We start from the raw sequence: 20391 nt of genomic DNA, 5'->3' as shown, positions 1-20391 counted from the left end.
AGTGGATATTAAAGAAGTTAAACCAACAAAAGGACCTGGAGGCCCACTTGACGCAAGGAATGAGAAAGAGGCCCTTGCTGAGAGTAAAAACTACATGTTCCTATTGAGGCAGAAGTCTGTTATTCTGTCTCCACCGTGTTCTTTCACCCTGAAAAGGAAAAGGTGTTTTGCTGTGAATAGTGGTTGGTTTCCTGTACTTGAAGACATCCAAGCAAAGGATGAAAACTCTTGCCCAGAGGTTATTGTAGTGGTTATTGCAGAAAGTAAGATGTTCCATTAGATTTCTGTGGTCAATTCATTTGCAATTCTGTGACATAAGCAGGAGCCAGAGGATGACAAATCATCTATTGTTGCAAGGTGAGGAATAATGCAGATTGGCTAAACTATGCATCAGGTTGTCGCTCACAAAGAACAGATGCAATCACAATAATTTCAGAGATGAATCGGTTTGATAGTTCTGATGCTGATCTGTCAGACTAATCTGAATGTCTGAAAAATTTGCCTCCAATAGAAGGTCAAGTGAGATGGAAAGAATTACTCTGTTTATTTTAGACATCTTTTTTATAGGTATGCACATCTCATTTGAAAACATTTATGATGATCTTGTTTTTTTTTTAAATTTTATTTTATTTTTAAACTTTACAATATTGTATTGGTTCTGCCATACATCGAAATGAATCCGCCACAGGCATACACGGGCTCCTCATCCTGAACCCCTCTCCCTCCTCCCTCCCCATACCATCCCCCTGGGTCATCCCAGTGCACCAGCCCCAAGCATCTAGTATCGTGCATCGAACCTGGACTGGCGACTCGTTTCATATATGATATTATACATATTTCAATGCCATTCTCCCAAATCATCTCACCCTCACCCTCTCCCACAGAGTCCAAAAGACTGTTCTATACATCAGTGTCTCTTTTGCTGTCTCATATACAGGGTTATTGTTACCATCTTTCTAAATTCCATATATATGCGTTAGTATACTGTATTGGTGTTTTTCTTTCTGGCTTACTTCACTCTGTATAATAGGTTCCAGTTTCATCCACCTCATTAGAACTGATTCAAATGTATTCTTTTTAATGGCTGAATAATACTCCATTGTGTATATGTACCACAGCTTTCTTATCCGTTCATCTGCTGATGGACATCTAGGTTGCTTCCATGTCCTGGCTATTATAAACAGTGCTGCGATGAACATTGGGGTACACGTGTCTCTTTCCCTTCTGGTTTCCTCAGTGTGTATGCCCAGCAGTGGGATTGCTGGGTCATAAGGCAGTTCTATTTCCAGTTTTTTAAGGAATCTCCACACTGTTCTCCATAGTGGCTGTACTAGTTTGCATTCCCACCAACAGTGTAAGAGGGTTCCCTTTTCTCCACACCCTCTCCAGCATTTATTATTTGTAGACTTTTAGATCGCAGCCATTCTGACTGGCGTGAAATGGTACCTCATAGTGGTTTTGATTTGCATTTCTCTGATAATGAGTGATGTTGAGCATCTTTTCATGTGTTTGTTAGCCATCTGTATGTCTTCAGAATGGGAGAAAATAATAGCAAATGAAGCAACTGACAAACAACTAATCTCAAAAATATACAAGCAACTCCTACAGCTCAATTCCAGAAAAATAAATGACCCAATCAAAAAATGGGCCAAAGAACTAGATGATCTTGTTTTAAAATGGTTGAACTATTTATATTCCAGCAAATTCCTTAAGCAGCTCTGGTTTTTTAGGGGAAAAGTAGAGGGAGAGGCTTGAAGCCCTTTTCTAGGATGGTAATGGAAAGCGCTCATAGAAAGCATTAGTGTGCTTGCTCCACAGTTAGTAGGGGCTTAGAGCAGACCTGAGCCATCATGGATGCTTTGGAGGCTTTCTGAGAATGGCCCAGTCCAACAGAATCAGCTTCTCACTTGGGAGTCTGTTAAAAATGCAGATTGTAGGTCTCCACCCAGACTTCCTCAATTATAAACTCTTAAGGTAGGGTCCAGTATGCCTTCTAGATGATTCTGATGCAAACTAAAGTTTGTCTGATACATATTGAAGTTTGGCATCTATGATATCATTAGTTTTGCTTCTGACTAATTTCACACGGGGCTCTGAACAACCCCAGGGGTTATTTTTAATCCATTGGAAATTCATATAATGTGGTTACAAGCTGACCAGTGGGTCAGAGAAAGTCCACTTAGCCAACTGCTAGCTTAATTCCAGCATTAGGCATCAGAGAAATTAAAATTCCATTACACTTCTGTCCATTTCCAACTTACAAGCCATTTTGATTTGCAGCTTCAACTTACAATCGAAAACAGAAAAGAGCAACCTCGACACATACCACTCTCTAGTTTCTTATATGATTAGCTCATTATTAGCCCATTTAAGAAGGCATATTCCTTCTAAATTCTGTGTCTGGCTCCAACTTCCTTTCAAAACTTTGTATTACACTCCTGACACTCTTTTTTTTTTTTTTTTTAATGTTCCAATTGGTAGTTATTTTCTCATGGTGCTTGCCAAACTGAGTTTAAAACTTCACTGTCTGTTTTAATATCTCAATTGGTTGCCATAACATGACTGCAGAGGTTTCTTGAACCAGAAGCATGTCTGCCAAGTAAAGCTTTAAGTCTGAAATGTGAATGTGACATGCTTCATCATCATTTAAAGTACTGTTTAATTAAGGATTGGTGAACCCCATTTCAGTTTGAGTTATTTGAATGTCTAATGTTTATTCAAACATCCTGATTTCAATAAAAACTCTAAATGTGGGTTGCCAGCACTTTTCCATTAACTTTTAAATCCCTGTGTGTTTCAAGGGAAATATAGTTTGCATGTTTCTGATTCATTTACACTTAACTCATCAGAATATTATTTTGCTGGAACTACTTCTTGTCCAAGTGTCACGTACCTCTTAAAATCCTTAGAAATAGGATGTTAGTTAAAACACAACAAAATATAAACGAAGCTGAGGCTTAGAAGAGTTGAACCATATTTGGCTTTGTTTCTGAACTTGGCCCCAAATGCCTGTGGTTTAAAGGTGTAATGGATTACAAGATTCCTTTTACTGTCCCGGCAAAAATAGGACTGCCTGCCTTGTGGCCCTGGGTGCAATACACACGTTTGGAAGTAATTATAAAGGACATGAGTGAAATAAACTACGTGCAGTATTGGTGTTTTCATGTCAGTGGTGGGGAGGCTTCCTCTGAAATGTCCGTAAGAAAAGCCTTCTGCCCATTTAGCACTGGAACTTGAATCACAAGAAACCAGGTGCTGTCCCACTGAGGCCCGCACGTAGCAAATCTCCAAGCACTCAAAGTAATAAAATGATGTGAATGAACTGTTAACTTTCCTGAGTCAGGCTAGACTTGAAAATCAGACCTTCTGTGTTATTAGATGGAGAGAGAAATGTATAAATCAGTACTTCGTACTTTGTGGTTAACCTGTCTGTATTACTCAGGGTCCAGTCAGGAAAGCAGAACCAAACTTTCTATATTGCAACAGAGAATTTCAGAAAGGAAATTGGTTGAGGAGGTATGGGAGGACTCCTAGAGCACCATGGGAAGACTGGTGGTTCAGGAGGAAGTACAGCAAGCAGCTGTTACCCCTCAGACTGGAGGAACAAAGGGAAGTTGAGGTTTTCAAATCCAGAAGCTTGCATGAGGGATTTGGGGACTGAAGAGGGCTGAAGAGGGATGGGATTCTTTGGGGTGTTGATACCTCTGAGTGCTGTCCCATAAGGCTAGTTCTAGGAGTGCAGAAAGCAACTGGGTACTGGAGATGATTGCCGCTATCAGGGTGAAGAACCCTGTTCATCTGAGTTATAGGGATTCCCAATGAAACCACTTATGGGTATTTGTCCTGTGAATTGACGTGTTAAAGGAATGTGTTAACTCCTTCCTGAACTTCATTGTTCAGTTTCTAAGAGCTTCATTGTCCTCATCCATAAAATGGGGCCAACAGTCTTTACTCTTCTCATCTTGATGGTGTCTTTGGAACATAAAAAGATATTAAAACACTTGGTCTGTGATCAGCGTGTGTGTGTGCTAAGTCGCTTCAGTGGGGTCTGACTCTTTGTGACCCAATGTACTATGGCCTGCCAGGCTCCTTTGTCCATGGGGATTCTCCAGACAAGAGTACTGGAATGGGATGTCATGCCCTTCTCCAGGTGATCGTTCCAACCCAAGGGTCGTACTCACATCTCTTATGTCTCCTGTATTGTCTGGCAGATTATTTACCAGTAACACCACCTGGGAAGCCCAGTCAGTGAACAGATACCATGTAAATTCATGGTATTGTGATTGTTCATTTAAAAGTCTTACTCTACTTTAAATATGATATTGAAATAAAAGAAATCTAAGACAAAATTGAGTGCAGCACTTTCACAGCATCATCTTTCAGGATTTGAAAGAGCTCAACTGGAATTCCATCACCTCCACTACCTTTGTTCGTAGTGATGCTTTCTAAGGCCCACTTGACTTCACATTCCAGGATGTCTGGCTTTAGGTCAGTGATCACATCATCGTGATTATCTGGGTTGTGAAGATCTTTTTTGTACAGTTCTTCTGTGTATTCTTGCCACCTCTTCTTAATATCTTCTGCTTCTGTTAGGTCCATACCATTTCTGTCCTTTATCAAGCCCATCTTTGCATGAAATGTTCCCTTGGTATCTCTAATTTTCTTGAAGAGATCTCTAGTCTTTGCCATTCTGTTGTTTTCCTCTATTTCTTTGCATTGATCACTGAAGAAGGCTTTCTTATCTCTTCTTGCTATTCTTTGGAACTCTGCATTCAGATGCTTGTATCTTTCCTTTTCTCCTTTGCTTTTTGCTTCTCTTCTTTTCACAGCTATTTGTAAGGCCTCCCCAGAGAGCCATTTTGCTTTTTTGCATTTCTTTTCCATGGGGATGATCTTGATCCCTGTCTCCTGTACAATGTCACGAACCTCATTCCATAGTTCATCAGGCACTCTATCTATCAGCTCTAGGCCCTTAAATCTCTTTCTCACTTCCACTGTATAATCATAAGGGATTTGATTTAGGTCATACCTGAATGGTCTAGTGGTTTTCCCTACTTTCTTCAATTTAAGTCAGAATTTGGTAATAAGGAGTTCATGATCTGAGCCACAGTCAGCTCCTGGTCTTGTTTTTTGACTGTATAGAGCTTCTCCATCTTTGGCTGCAAAGAATATAATCAATCTGATTTCGGTGTTGACCATCTGGTGATGTCCATGTATAGAGTCTTCTCTTGTGTTGTTGGAAGAGGGTGTTTGCTATGACCAGTGCATTTTCTTGGCAAAACTCTATTAGTCTTTGCCCTGCTTCATTCCATATTCCAAGGCCAAATTTGCCTGTTACTCCAGGTGTTTCTTGACTTCCTACTTTTGCATTCCAGTCCCCTGTAATGAAAAGGACATCTTTTTTGGGTGTCAATTCTAAAAGGTCTTGTAGGTCTTCATAGAACCATTCAACTTCAGCTTCTTCAGCATTACTGGTTGGGGCATAGACTTGGATTACTGTGATATTGAATGGTTTGCCTTGGAAACGAACAGAGATCATTCTGTCGTTTTTGAGATTGCATCCAATCAGCAGTGGCCACAGGACTGGAAAAGGTCAGTTTTCATTCCAATCCCAAAGAAAGGCAAAGCCAAAGAATGCTCAAACTACCACACAGTTGCCCTCATCTCACATGCTAGTAAAGTAATGCTCAAAATTCTCCAAGCCAGGCTTCAGCAATACGTGAACCGTGAAATTCCTGATGTTCAAGCTGGTTTTAGAAAAGGCAGAGGAACCAGAGATCAAATTACCAAAATCTGCTGGATCATGGAAAAAGCAAGAGAGTTCCAGAAAAACATCTATTTCTGCTTTATTGACTATGCCAAAGCCTTTGACTGTGTGGATCACAATAAACTGTGGAAATTCTTCAAGAGATGGGAATACCAGACCACCTGACCTGCTTCTTGAGAAATCTGCATACAGGTCAGGAGGCAACAGTTAGAACTGGACATGGAACAACAGAATGGTTCCAAATAGGAAAAGGAGTATGTCAAGGCTGTATATTGTCACCCTGTTTATTTAACTTATATGCAGAGTACATCATGAGAAATGCTGGACTGGAAGAAACACAAGCTGGAATCAGGATTGCCGGGAGAAATATCAATAACTTCAGATATGCAGATGACACCACCCTTATGGCAGAAAGTGAAGAGGAACTCAAAAGCCTCTTGATGAAGGTGAAAGTGGAGAGTGAAAAAGTTGGCTTAAAGCTCAACATTCAGAAAACAAAGATCATGGCATCCGGTCCCATCACTTCATGGCAAATAGATGGGGAAACAGTGGAAACAGTGTCAGACTTTATTTTCCTGGGCTCCAAAATCACTGCAGATGGTGACTGCATCCATGAAATTAAAAGGCGCTTACTCCTTGGAAGGAAAATTATGACCAACCTAGATAACATCCCACTGCTGGGCATACACACTGAGGAAACCAGAAGGGAAAGAGACACGTGTACCCCAATGTTCATCGCAGCACTGTTTATAATAGCCAGGACATGGAAGCAACCTAGATGTCCATCAGCAGATGAATGGATAAGAAAGCTGTGGTACATATACACAATGGAGTATTACTCAGCCATTAAAAAGAATACATTTGAATCAGTTCTAATGAGGTGGATGAAACTGGAGCCTATTATACAGAGTGAAGTAAGCCAGAAGGACAAACACCAATACAGTATACTAACGCATATATATGGAATTTAGAAAGATGGTAACGACAACCCTGTAAAAAAGAAAAAAAAAAAAAAAAAAAAGCAGAGACATTACTTTTCCAACAAAGGTCTGTCTACTCAAGGCTATGGTTTTTCCTGTGGTCATGTATGGATGGGAGAGTTGGACTGTGAAGAAGGCTGAGCGCCAAAGAATTGATGCTTTTGAACTGTGGTGTTGGAGAAGCCTCTTGAGAGTCCCTTGGACTGCAAGGAGATCCAACCAGTCCATTCTGAAGGAGATCAGCCCTGGGATTTCTTTGGAGGGAATGATGCTAAAGCTGAAACTGCAATACTTTGGCCACCTCATGCGAAGAGTTGACTCATTGGAAAAGACTCTGATGCTGGGAGGGATTTGGGGCAGGAGGAGAAGGGGATGACAGAGGATGAGATGGCTGGATGGCATCACTGACTCAATGGACTTGAGTCTGAGTGAACTCTGGGAGTTGGTGATAGACAGGGAGGCCTGGCGTGCTGTGGTTCATGGGGTCGCGAAGAGTCGGGCATGACTGAGTGACTGAACTGAACTGAAGACATAATTGCTTATACCCCCATCATATAATCAATTAAATAGTTTATTTTTCTTCATATACTCATTGTTTTATATATTTCCTAATATTATCGTCATTTTAAACTCAAAGCCTGGAAACCTTGTCTTTTGGGTCATGAGTGAACCGTTTTTCTGTTTCTTTGAAACAGGTACAAATACATTTTTAAAGAAGTAGATGTGGAGGAAGAAGGAAGCATTTGTAAGTAAAATCAGATTATTAACTAATAGTGTTAAGGATGTTTTACAGCTGCAGATCACAGCACTAAAAGGAAATATAGCTGTGTTTATAAAATTGTAAACAGAAATATAATTCCAGGCTGCCTGAGTCTTTTTCCTAATTATACTGCTTTTAAGCAGGTGAAAGTGAAAATATTTATAAAATAAGATATGGTTATGGCACCTGATGCAGAAATATGTTTATCCTTCATATTTTATATTTCTGCATTGAAATTGAGCACTTGGTTGGCAATAACATTAAGAAACAAATGTCATCAAACAATTCGAGAGAGGATTTTAAAGTTACCATTTCAAGTGTGTGGTTTTGAGAACTGACAATCCCTGCAAGTGTGGATGGGTTGTGTTCTTTGAATACCTAAGTGTTATTTGATGCCCCTTTGGTTTTTGGAGTTTCATTTAGTAAAGCACTTGTACACATTCAGTGAAATATCTATTACCAAGGAATCTTTTTTCCCAACTCTCTTCTAATCAGAAGTGACAGTGAATATCTTCTACATTTCCTAAAGAGGCACTGTTGTTTTTTTTTTCTTTTTTTATTCTTCTTCTTCCTTTTTTCCCTTAAAACATAGAGTACTGGCATGTTATCTTCTGTAGACCCCCAAGGTAAAACTCTCTAACCCTTTCTAAACCATCACTAAAAGTGAGTGGCAATGAACTGTTTTCCCCTTGGGATATTGTTGGAATAGGCTGTCTTTATGTGTATTATTTTCTTAGTCAATGAGCTTCGGAAGACAAAAAGCTATCAGTCTGATACTCAGTGACTTCTTTCAACACAAAAATACCCTAAGGGGATCCTCGGTGACTGGTAGAGTAGAAGGTATTGCTTCATGTTTAGATTTTTCCAATGAAAATCAATTGGAAAGCTAGAGGTATCGTGGCATACGGGCGTTCCAGGGGGAGTGACACGTTCAATTGGAAAAGGGAAATGTGAATTTGAAATAGCTATTTGGTCTTCCCACTCCAGTAGCAGAAAATGTTAAAATTGTATCTGGTCTGAAGCATTCACAGTTACAACTGAATTTCAATAAAAGTGTCTCTTACAGACCATGAAAGTGAAAGTGAAGTCGCTCAGTCGTGTCCGACTCTTTGCAACCCCTTGGACTGTAGCCTACCAGGCTCCTCCTCCATGGGATTCTCCAGGCAAGAGTACTGGAGTGGGTTGCCATTTCCTTCTCCAGGGGATCTTCCCAACCCAGGGATTGAACCCAGGTCTCCCACATTGCAGGCAGACGCTTTAAGCTCTGAGCCACCAGGGAAGCCTATAAATGTATGCAAAGTCGCCATTCCATTGGCCTTTTAATGAATCTGAAGGAATTGTAGATCCCTAGAAGGTGTGTGTGCACGTGTGCATGTGTGTACATATATATGTGTACATGTACACTCACGTTTTTTTCCCCCCCTCCCAAGGGAATGATCCTGAAAGGGGGGGTCATTATTCTGTTAGTATATATGCCCTTGGGATGTCAGTGAAGTATTTTTTTTTTAATTCTCACCCCCCCCAAGTTTTTTAAAACGGCTTTACAAAGTCAAAAGTGGTCCCTAATATGGTTGCACTGACAGTATGTAAGGTACAAAAAGCTGTCACAGCATCATTCAAATGTCAACTCTATAGAAACTTTACCGTGATACTGAAAATTTACCCATTAATGCTCAGGAGTTTCTGTTTGGGGAAGCTCTTCAGGTCATAGGGCATTTCCTATGGCTCCAATTCACTGCAATAGAGATTACGGAGGAAGACTTTTGTGGTTGGGTCAATGTCCCATTGTACTATAGCCTACATCTGGGGAACGTGAAAGAGAAGAAAGAACATAAAAAGGCTTTTAATAGCCTGAATGTAATCTTATCAGGGAAAACAATGTATATTTATATGCTTGTGATTTTTTAAAAAAAATCTTGTGACATTTTTTATTGTGGTAAAATGTCACTTTTAGCCTCTGATTGTAAGTCGTGCTGCTCTTCTAAACTTTGGCTTCAGTTCTGGTTCTTGGAGAGAGAGCACCCCAAAATGGGGGCATTCACACCAAATTAAAAAAGGGTGTTCAAATATAGGCTGGAGGAAGCAATGTGTTGGAGAGACTATATCCAAATGTTAGGGCTCACACATGAGCCAGGATGGTGCCTTAGGACAGGCATGAGATAATAGAAAGTAAGAGCCATGGACTCATCAGATCAATTGATGAAATCCATTGATTAATATTTTTGTTGAAGTATAGTTGATTTACAGTGTTGTGCCTGTCTCTGCTATATATCAAAGTGACTCATTTATATGCATACTGTATATATTCTTTTTTGATAGTCTTTTCCATTATGGTTTATCACAGGATATTGAGTGTGGTTCCTATGCTGTACAGTGAGACCTTGTTATTTATCCATTCTAAATGTAATTGCACGTAATCACCCCAAACTCTCAGTCTATCATTCTCCCTTCCTCCTGCCCCCTTGGCAATCACAAGTCTGAAAAATGAACCTATCTATAAAGCAGAAACAGACTCATAGTCATTGGTTAATCTTTAAAGCTTTATTTTTAGTACTCAGATACATTCTGGTGACTATCTTACATTAACTTTCTTTTCTCTGAAAAAGATGCTGTGCTACATATCAGAATCTATAACTTCCGACATGTCACCTCTTTGGGTCTCTTTTTCCTTATTTATAAAGGATAAAGTTTCAAGACTCTAAGAGTCTTTCAGCATTGACTTTATGACTCTGAGCTATGGGGTTTAATCCCTTGGGTTGTGAAATTCCTTACCTTGATGCTGAGCCCCAGAGGGGTTGATGGCTTGAGGAAGGAAGCTTTTTTCAGAAGATAATGTTAGCACATTAGAATTGGACAATAATGTAAGATCGAGTCCCCATTCCTCTTCTTGTTGAGACAGGCCCTGGTGATCCATCTTTTGCCTCTGTCACCCTAATTTAGGTCATTCCTATTGTGAGGTTTCTCAAATAGTACCTGTCTGGGTATAAAATTTATGTTGAAGGAACATTAATGCAAGCTCTTAATAAGATGAAGAACTTAACAGTATGCTGTTATCTGAGGATGATATATTTTATATACTCAAGACATGTTTAATTAGCTTTGTAAGAGTCAAATTGGTCTGGACAGTAATGAAGCTTTCTTTTTATCCCTCTATCCCATATTATGTTAAAATGACAGGCAAGTTATTCAAGAAATCACATTTCAAATTGGTGTATTTGTAAATCTCTCTCTATGTTCCTGCAAAACTAATCAGTTTTGAAAATTCATTTCTTGCTCAGGATAGAACGCAGGAGAGTACTTATTTAGAATGACACAGTGGAATAAAGAGTAGAGCTAATAGGTGTTAGAGCTCTTCAAATATTGAACATGTAATTTTTTTGAAACATAGTTACTAAATATTTGATAAGCATTTACATCTGAGTAGCACTCAAGGGTTTTATAACCTTTGATATGCACTCCCATTTTGCAGATGAGGACACTGGCCAGACTGCCAAAGCTTTAAGTACTGGAGCCAAGAATCAAAGTAAACCTTTTGCCCCAAATCTCTGCCTCCTTCCAAACAGAAAGATCCAAGTTTAATGTGTGATGGCTGTTTCTCTATTTAATGAATAAAAGAAAAGATTGAATCTACTAATCCAGTGGTTCCTTTGAATTTCAGGGGTCAGGTGGGGATTTGTCTCTGGTAGGTTCCACCCCTTTAGCGCCCAGGAAGAAATTTAATGATCCTCATGATGATGTTGAATTTTATCCACAATCACTGAAGGGTTTTCATGCTTGCGGTCTCATTTATCTCTCAGCACGCCTTTGAGTAGGTGGGTTGGACATTTTGATCCCTGTGTGGTATGCATTTATCTATGGCTGCACTGGCTCTCAGTTGCAGCACTCTGGCTCTTCACTGTGGTGCGTAGGCTTAGTGGCCACATGGTTTGTGGGATCTTAGTTTCCCAACCAGGGATCGAACCTGAATCCCCTGCCTTGGAAGGCAGATTCCCAACCACTGGACCACCTGCCTGTACTTTTGAGAGATTTTTACCTCAGGTTGCACACAGGGTCAGTACTGATGCAAGGCCAGGAAAATGCTGCTCCCAGCCTCCAACTAGTGCAACCAGAAATTTTGTCAGAAATTTCAAGAAGTGGTATTTTGATAGAGACAACAGTAACAAATGAAGCTGAAAAGAGAAGATCCCATCAAAAGTGACAAAAGTGGAAGGATGTAGGTCATTATCTATTCTAATGTATTTTTTAAAAAGGAAGGGGGCAATTTAGAAATCTTCTGAAGAATGAAGATCCTAGCAAGAGCAGTTATTTCTTTTGATAAAGACAGGTCTTTTGGTTGAGATTTTGATGTCTAAATTCTTGGAAAATGTCTGATTTTTTTTTGTTTGAAAGAACGATAGGAGGTAAAATAAGGGGAAATTTTTCTACAATGTCTGATTCTGTTTTTCAAACATTGAAAGTTGCTAAGTTGTTAATAAGGAAGACTAATTGTGATGTCATGCATTGCTTTATTCAGAAATTCACTACTGAGTGTTTGCAGTATATATAGAGAGTTGGCATTTCTTTATAATTTAGGTAGGTGATACACCTTAACTCCTGTGCTTATCTGTTTTTACTGAGTCCGTTTCGTGGGTGTGAACATTTTGAAAACAGAGTAATAAGCAGTAGATTTGGGTCTTTGTCTAGCAGCCAAAGAAGATAGAACAACAATCTAGTTAATTTTTTTGAGTCTGTTTTATGGAACTTTTACCTTTGTTAAGCTTATTTTTTTATTCTACAGTCATTGAGCACTTCTTCATGTAAATGTATTCTCATAAAAACTGAATCACAATGCAGGAGAGTAATGATATCAAACCGCATATCACTGTGGCTATCTGGAAGTGTGGTACAGAAAGATTGAAGTTTCATCTCAACTTGCCAGACAAAAATCCCATGATATCGTCCATGGCTTCAGGCAGCAGGGGAGTGTGGTAGCACAGGAGTCAGATTATACACTCAAGAAAATACAGGTGGCAATCGTGTGATTGTATGCTTCTGAATCACAGGAGTTGTACATAGACAAAGGAGTTGTATATACAAAGAGAGGAGTTTAGGAGAACAGTATCCCTAGTGGGATGGAATGCTCTATAGGAATTAGTGGAGCTGGAAGAATAAGTACTTTTGATGGGGCAGGAGGGGTAGCAATCTTTAGTGAAGAAAATTTTAATAATACAGTATGACAATTAGGAATGCCTAAGGGAAGTTCCTTAACCAAAGGAGCTAAAGCTGAGCTCATTTTGGAAGAGCATGGAAATAATTTGGAGATGTAGCTAATAATTCTAGCTACCAATCAGTGAGCACTTTGTGCCTAACTTTGCTCAGAGCTTTGCATGCCTTGCCTCTAATTATCACCATGATCTGGCAAGGAGATACTGTTAACTCTATTTTGTAGATGAAAAGTGTAAGTCTCAGAGAGGTGAAATCACTCAAGTTGCACGGCTAGTAAGTAGTAGAGTGAGATTTGAAGCCAAATCTCTTTGATTCTAGAGTCCACACTGATACCCAACAAAGTTTGTTTTTTTTTCAATTGTCCTGGGTAGGTTGAAGCCAGACTTTGTAGTGTTTTAAGTGACAGATGTTCAAGCTGGCTTTAGAAAAGGCAGAGGAACCAGAGATCAAATTGCCAACATCCACTGGATCATTGAAAAAGCAAGAGAGCTCCAGAAAAACATCTATTTCTGCTTTATTGACTATGCCAAAGCCTTTGACTGTGTGGATCACAATAAACTGGAAAATTCTGAAAGAGATGGGAATACCAGACCACCTGACGTGCCTCTTGAGAAACCTATATGCAGGTCAGGAAGCAACAGTTAGAACTGGACATGGAACAACAGACTGGTTCCAAATAGGAAAAGGAGTACGTCAAGGCTGTATACTGTCCCCCTGCTTATTTAACTTCTATACAGAGTACATCATGAGAAACGCTGGTCTGGAAGAAACACAAGCTGGAATCAAGATTGTTGGGAGAAATATCAATAACCTCAGATATGCAGATGACACCACCCTTATGGCAGAAAGTGAAGAGAAACTCAAAAGCCTCTTGATGAAAGTGAAAGAGGAGAGTGAAAAACTTGGCTTAAAGCTCAACATTCAGAAAATGAAGATCATGGCATCTGGTCCCATCACTTCATGGTAAATAGATGGGGAAACAGTGGAAACAGTGGCTGACTTTATTTTTGGGGGCTCCAAAATCACTGCAGATGGTGAGTGCAGCCATGAAATTAAAAGACGCTTACTCCTTGGAAGGAAAGTTATGACCAACCTAGATAGCATATTGAAAAGCAGAGACATTACTTTTCAACAAAGGTCCGTCTAGTCAAGGCTATGGTTTTTCCAGTGGTCATGTATGGATGTGAGTGTTGGACTGTGAAGAAACCTGAGCACTGAAGAATTGATGCTTTTGAAGTGTGGTGTTGGAGAAGACTCTTGAGAGTCCCTTGAACTGCAAGAAGACCCAACCAGTCCATTCTAAAGGAGATCAGCCCTGGGTGTTCTTTGGAAGGAATGATGCTAAAGCTGAAACTGCAATACTTTGGCCACCTCATGCGAAGAGTTGACTCATTGGAAAAGACTCTGATGCTGGGAGGGATTGGGGGCAGGAGGAAAAGGGGACGACAGAGGATGAGATGGCTGGATGGCATCACCGACTCGATGGACATGCGTTTGAGTGAACTCTGAGAGTTGGTGATGGGCAGGGAGGCCTGGCGTGCTGCAATTCATGGGTTGCACAGAGTCGGACACGACTGAGCAACTGAACTGAACTGAACTGACAGATTATAAGATTTAATTTTTTTTAAATTTGACATTTCAGGTATTTCACCTTTTTCTAGGATACTAGTCCAAAGATTTTTAGTAAATTTACCAAGTTGTGCAGCCATCACTATAAATGAGGTTTAGAAGATTTTTTTAGCATCCCTACTGTTAATCCATCTCACACCCTGCTCCTCCTCTCATCCCTATAGACCACTAATCTGCTTTCTGTTTTTATAGTTTTGTCTTTTCTGAGCACTTCATTTACGTGGAACCATGTAATTTAATCATATAATCACATAATGTGTGGCCTTTTGTAGCAGATTTCTTTGAGCATAATTTTTTTTGTTGTTTTGTCGATGTTGTGACATATGTCCATAGTTCATTCCTTTCTATTGCTTAATAATTGTCCATCATAAGGGCAAACCACATTTTACTCATGAAATCAGTCACCATTTGATGAACACTTATATATTTACAAATTTTGGTGATTAGGAATGATGCTGCCAAGAACTTTCACGTATAAGCTTTTGTGTGGATATACATTATTTTCATTTCTCTTGGATATATACCTAGGAGTGGAATTGCTGGCTTATTCGGTAACTCTGTTTACCATTTTGAGGAACTTCTAAACTGTTTTCCAAAGTGACTGTACTATTTTACATTTATGTCAGCAGTGTATGCAGCTTCCAGTTTCTCCACATTTTCCCCAGTATTATTGTCTTTTTTTATTATTATGGCCATTCTAGTGTGTATAAAATTCTAGTGAGTATAATATCACATTATGATTTCTATTTGTGCTTTCCTAATGAATAATAATACTGAGCATTTTTAATATGCTTATTATCCATCTTTTTTGATAAAATATCTATTTAAATCTTTTGGCCATTTTTGATAGAGTTGTTTGTCTTATGTTTGAGTGGAAGAGTTCTTTGTATGTTCTCGATATAAGTCCTTGGTCAGATAAATGCTTTGCAAATATTTTATCTCAGTCTGTTGCTTGTCTTTTCATTTTCTTGATGAAATCTCATGAAACACAAATATTTTGAATTTTGGAAGTACAATTTATCATTATTTTTACATGGAACATGTTTCTGATGTCATATCTAGGAATATTTTGCCTAAGTCAAAGTGTTGAAGTTTTTCTCTTTTATATGTTATGAAATAAAGGTCTGCTATGTTTCTGGTTTTTCTTTTTTTGGGTAGTTTATTGTATTAGCACCATATGTTAAAAAGGCTATTATTTCTCCAGTGTACTTGCTTGGTAATTTGGTGAATGCTAACTGAAAATATAAGGATTCATTTTTGGATTCAACTCTGTTACTTTGACCCATATGTCCATCCTTATGTCAGTTTCACCCTATCTTGAGAGCTGTAGTAATCAAATTACAGTGAAGTTTCAAACTTATGAAGTGAAAGTCTTCTGACTTTATTGTTTTTTTTTTTTTTCAAAATTGCTTTGGCTGTTCTAGATTTTTCTCACTTCATTATAGATTTTAGCATCAGCTTGTTGATTCTGGAAATCTGATGAAAATTTGAAAGGGATTGCACTGAATTCACAGATCACTTTGGGAATAATTGCCATCTTAACAGTACTGAGTATCCTAGTCCATGAACATGAAATGTCTTTCCATTTATTTAGGTTTTCTTTTATTTCTCTCACCAATCTTGTGTAATTTTCAGTGTACAGCTGTGGAACATTTTTGTTAAGTTTATTCCTAAACATGTTATTTTTGATACTATTGTGAAAGTGAAGTGAAGTCGCTCAGTCGTGTCCGACTCTGCGATCCCATGGACTCTATGATCCCCCAGGCTGCTCCATCCGTGGGATTCTCCAGGCAAGAATACTGGAGTGGGTAGCCTTTTCCTTCTCCAGGGGATCTTCCTAACCCAAGGATTGAACCCAGGTCTCCCGCATTGCAGGCAGATTCTTTCAGTTCAGTTCAGTCGCTCAGTCGTGTCAGACTCTTTGAGACCCCATGAATCACAGCACTCCAGGCCTCCCTGTCCATCACCAACTCCCAGAGTTCACCCAGATTCATGTCCATTGAGTCAGTGATGCCATCCAGGCATCTCATCCTCTGTTGTCCCCTTCTCCTCCTGCCCCCAATCCCTCCCAGCATCAGAGTCTTTTCCAATGAGTCAACTCTTCGCATGAGGTGGCCAAAGTATTGCAGTTTCAGCTTTAGCATCATTCCTTCCAAAGAAATCCCAGGGCTGATCTTCAGAATGGACTGGTTGGATCTCCTTGCAGTCCAAGGGACTCTCAAGAGTCTTCTCCAACACCACAGTTCAAAGGCATCGATTCTTCGGCGCTCAGCCTTCTTCAGAGTCCAACTCTCCCATCCATACATGACCACTGGAAAAACCATAGCCTTGAGTAGACGGACCTTTGTTGAAAAGTAATGTCTCTGCTTTTCAATATGCTATCTAGGTTGGTCATAACTTTCCTTCCAAGGAGTAAGTGTCTTTTAATTTCATGGATGCAGTCACCATCTGCAGTGATTTTGGAGCCCAGAAAAATAAAATCTGACACTGTTTCCACTGTTTCCCCATCATTTCCCATGAAGTACGGGACCAGATGCCATGATCTTCATTTTTAAGCCAACTTTTTCACTCTCCACTTTCACTTTCATCAAGAGGCTTTTCAGTTCCTCTTCACTTTCTGCCATAAGGGTGGTGTCATCTGAATATCTGAGGTTATTGATATTTCTCCCTGCAATCTTGATTCCAGCTTGTGTTTCTTCCAGTCCAGCGTTTCTCATGATGTACTCTGCATATAAGTTAAATAAACAGGGTGACAATATACACCTTGACGTACTCCTTTTCCTATTTGGAACCAGTCTGTTGTTCCATGTCCAGTTCTAACTGTTGCTTCCTGACCTACATATAGATTTCTCAAAACACAGATCAGGTGGTCTGGTATTCCCCATCTCTTTCAGAATTTCCACAGTTTATTGTGATCCACACAGTCAAAGGCTTTGACATAGTCAATAAAGCAGAAATAGATGTTTTTCTGGAACTCTCTTGCTTTTTCCATGATCCAGCAGATGTTGGCAATTTGATCTCTGGTTCCTCTGCCTTTTCTGAAACCAGCTTGAACATCAGGAAGTTCACGGTTCACATATTGCTAAAGCCTGGCTTGGAGAATTTTGAGCATTACTTTACTAGCGTGTGAGATGAGTGCAATTGTGTGGTAGTTTGAGCATTCTTTGGCATTGCCTTTCTTTGGGATTGGAATGAAAACAGACCTTTTCCAGTCCTGTGGCCATTGCTGAGTTTTCCAAATTTGCTGGCATATTGAGTGCAGCACTTTCACAGCATCATCTTTCAGGATTTGGAATCGCTCAACTTGAATTCCATCACCTCCACTAGCTTTGTTCATAGTGATGCTTTCTAAGGCCCACTTGACTTCACATTCCAGGATGTCTGGCTTTAGGTCAGTCATTACACCATCGTGATTATCTGAGTCGTGAAGATCTTTTTTGTACAGTTCTTCTGTGTATTCTTGCCATCTCTTCTTAATATCTTCTGCTTCTGTTAGGTCCATACCATTTCTGTCCTTTATTGAGATCATCTTTGCATGAAATATTCCTTTGGTATCTCTAATTTTCTTGAAGAGATCTCTAGTCTTTCCCATTCTGTTGTTTTCCTCTATTTCTTTGCATTGATCGCTGAGGAAGGCTTTCTTATCTCTTTTTGCTATTCTTTCGAACTCTGCATTCAGATGCTTGTATCTTTCCTTTTCTCCTTTGCTTTTCACTTCTCTTCTTTTCACAGCTATTTGTAAGGCCTCCCCAGACAGCCATTTTGTTTTTTGCATTTCTTTTCCATGGGGATGATCTTGATCCCTGTCTCCTGTACAATGTCACGAACCTCAGTCCATAGTTTATCGAGCACTCTATCTATCAGATCTAGTCCCTTAAATCTATTTCTCACTTCCATTGTATAATCATAAGGGATTTGATTTAGGTCATACCTGAATGGTCTAGTGGTTTTCCCTACTTTATTCAATTTAAGTCTGAATATTCTTGCCTGGAGAATCCCATGGACAAGAGAAGCCTCGTAGGTACAGTCCACAGGATTGCAAAGAGTTGGACACGACTGAGAGACTTCTTTCCAATATAGAAGACTTTAATTTCTTTTTTTAAACTGAATTGTTAAGAAATTCCGTGGTAGCTCAGCTGGTAAAGAATCCACCTGCAATACAGGAGACCCTGGTTGGATTCCTGGGTCAGGAAGATCCACTGGAGAAGGGATAGGCTTTCCACTCTAGTATTCTTCAGCTTCTCTGGTGGCTCAGATGGTAGAGAATCCACCTGCAATGTGGGAGACCTGGATTCCATCCCCAGGTTGAGAAGAGCCCCCAGAGAAGGGATTGGCTGCCCACTCCAATGTTCTGTCCTGGAGAATTCCATGGACAGGGGAGCCTGGCAGGCTACATGTCCATGGGGTCGCAAAGAGTCAGACACGACTGTGCGACTTTCACTTTCACAGAACTTCTAGTACAACACTGAAAAGAAGTGATGAGAAACAATTACACCTTGTTTCCAATCTTAGGACAGTTCCTTCATTCGTTCACAATTAGGCATGATATTCATTGTATGTTTTTCATAGATGCCTTTTATCATGTTAAGGAAGTTCCCTTTTATTCCAAACTTGTCAAAATTGGCTGTGGCAATTTAAAAAGTGGCAATTTTCTTTTCTAATCTTTAACATTAAGTTTTTACCTAGAGCAAATTAGTACATTCTAGATCATTAAGGTTCAAAGTTTGTACAATAAATGTCTTAACAGACCTTTTCTTCCTTTTCCTCCAGAGAAAGAGAATACTGGAAATAAGTAAAGCTAGAAATTGTTGTATTTTATGGATATATTTTGCTTTAGGTGATCTCTGAACTAGACTTATCTTCTACATAATCCCTGTCCAACAGAAATACAGGGTAAGCCTTAAATGTGAACTATATATGTAACTAAAATTTTCTAGTAGTTCCATGAGAAATGTAAAAAAAATACAGGTAAAATTAGTTTTAATAATATATTTTATTTAACCCATCATACCCAAAATATTATCAAATCTACATGTCATCCACATGAACATTCTCTCATTTTTTGTATTTAGTCTTTGAAACCTGGGATGTATTTTATACTTACAACAATGGAATAGTCACATTTCAAGTGCTCTGTAGTTACAGGTGGCTATTGGCTACAGTGTTGGAGATTACAGTTCTATATCCTTACATATAAAACTGTAGTTACCTAGTAAATATTAAATAGGCATATTGGTGGAAACATGCTTATTATTTGATGCACAGTAATAGGTATAGAATATATAGTTGTTAATTTTTGTATTTAAATAACATTTGAGCAGAATGCTAGCATCTTCTAATATTGACAAATAATCTTGTGATATGTTATACCTGAAAATAAAGGTCATGCCTTAATGCAAGATTTTCAAAATGCATTTGAATCTATATTTTCACAGCCTTTGGACATGGAGAGTTATATACTGTCTTTTGAACAATATAAATATAGTAAAATGCCTATAAGAACATGGTGACTAAGAGATTGAGCTGGGAAAAATATGGCCAGTGTTCTCCCTTCAATTTCCTCTAAAGGAAACTGGATTTTCTCCTACTTGGAGATCTATATCTCTTGGATATTTGGTCAACAAAATGGGATCAGCTTTCTTGCCAGCATAAAGAGCATTAAAGGAACAAATGGGCATCACAGATCCAGATGAACATCAGCACTGACTGCATTATGACACTCTGGCTGCTAAATCTTTCATGGTAATGGGCTGTGCTGGAGATGGCTGCAGTGATAGGCTTCACGCTGGAAGAAGCCTGTGGTCATTGTAGGTGGTGCTAATGCCATCTTATCGCTGATTTCCAAGGATCACTTGCACAACTTGTAATGAGAGTGGCTAAAGTATTGATTTTGAGCTCCTTCTGAATGTGAAAAAGATGATGGTTTCAAATCTTGGAGAGACATACTCCCAGTGAACACCGCCACCCTTACTGAAGCAGTTTTAAGTAGTGGAAAATAAAGCATTTTTGTGTTTAAAGCTGCGTGCTCAGTCACTCAGTTGTGTCCAACT

This window comes from Bos indicus, chromosome 22 (genome assembly GCF_029378745.1).
Source record: "Bos indicus isolate NIAB-ARS_2022 breed Sahiwal x Tharparkar chromosome 22, NIAB-ARS_B.indTharparkar_mat_pri_1.0, whole genome shotgun sequence".
Taxonomy (NCBI): Eukaryota; Metazoa; Chordata; class Mammalia; order Artiodactyla; family Bovidae; genus Bos; species Bos indicus.
The sequence above is the reverse complement of the archived record's forward strand: the minus strand, read 5'-3'. Positions refer to the sequence as shown.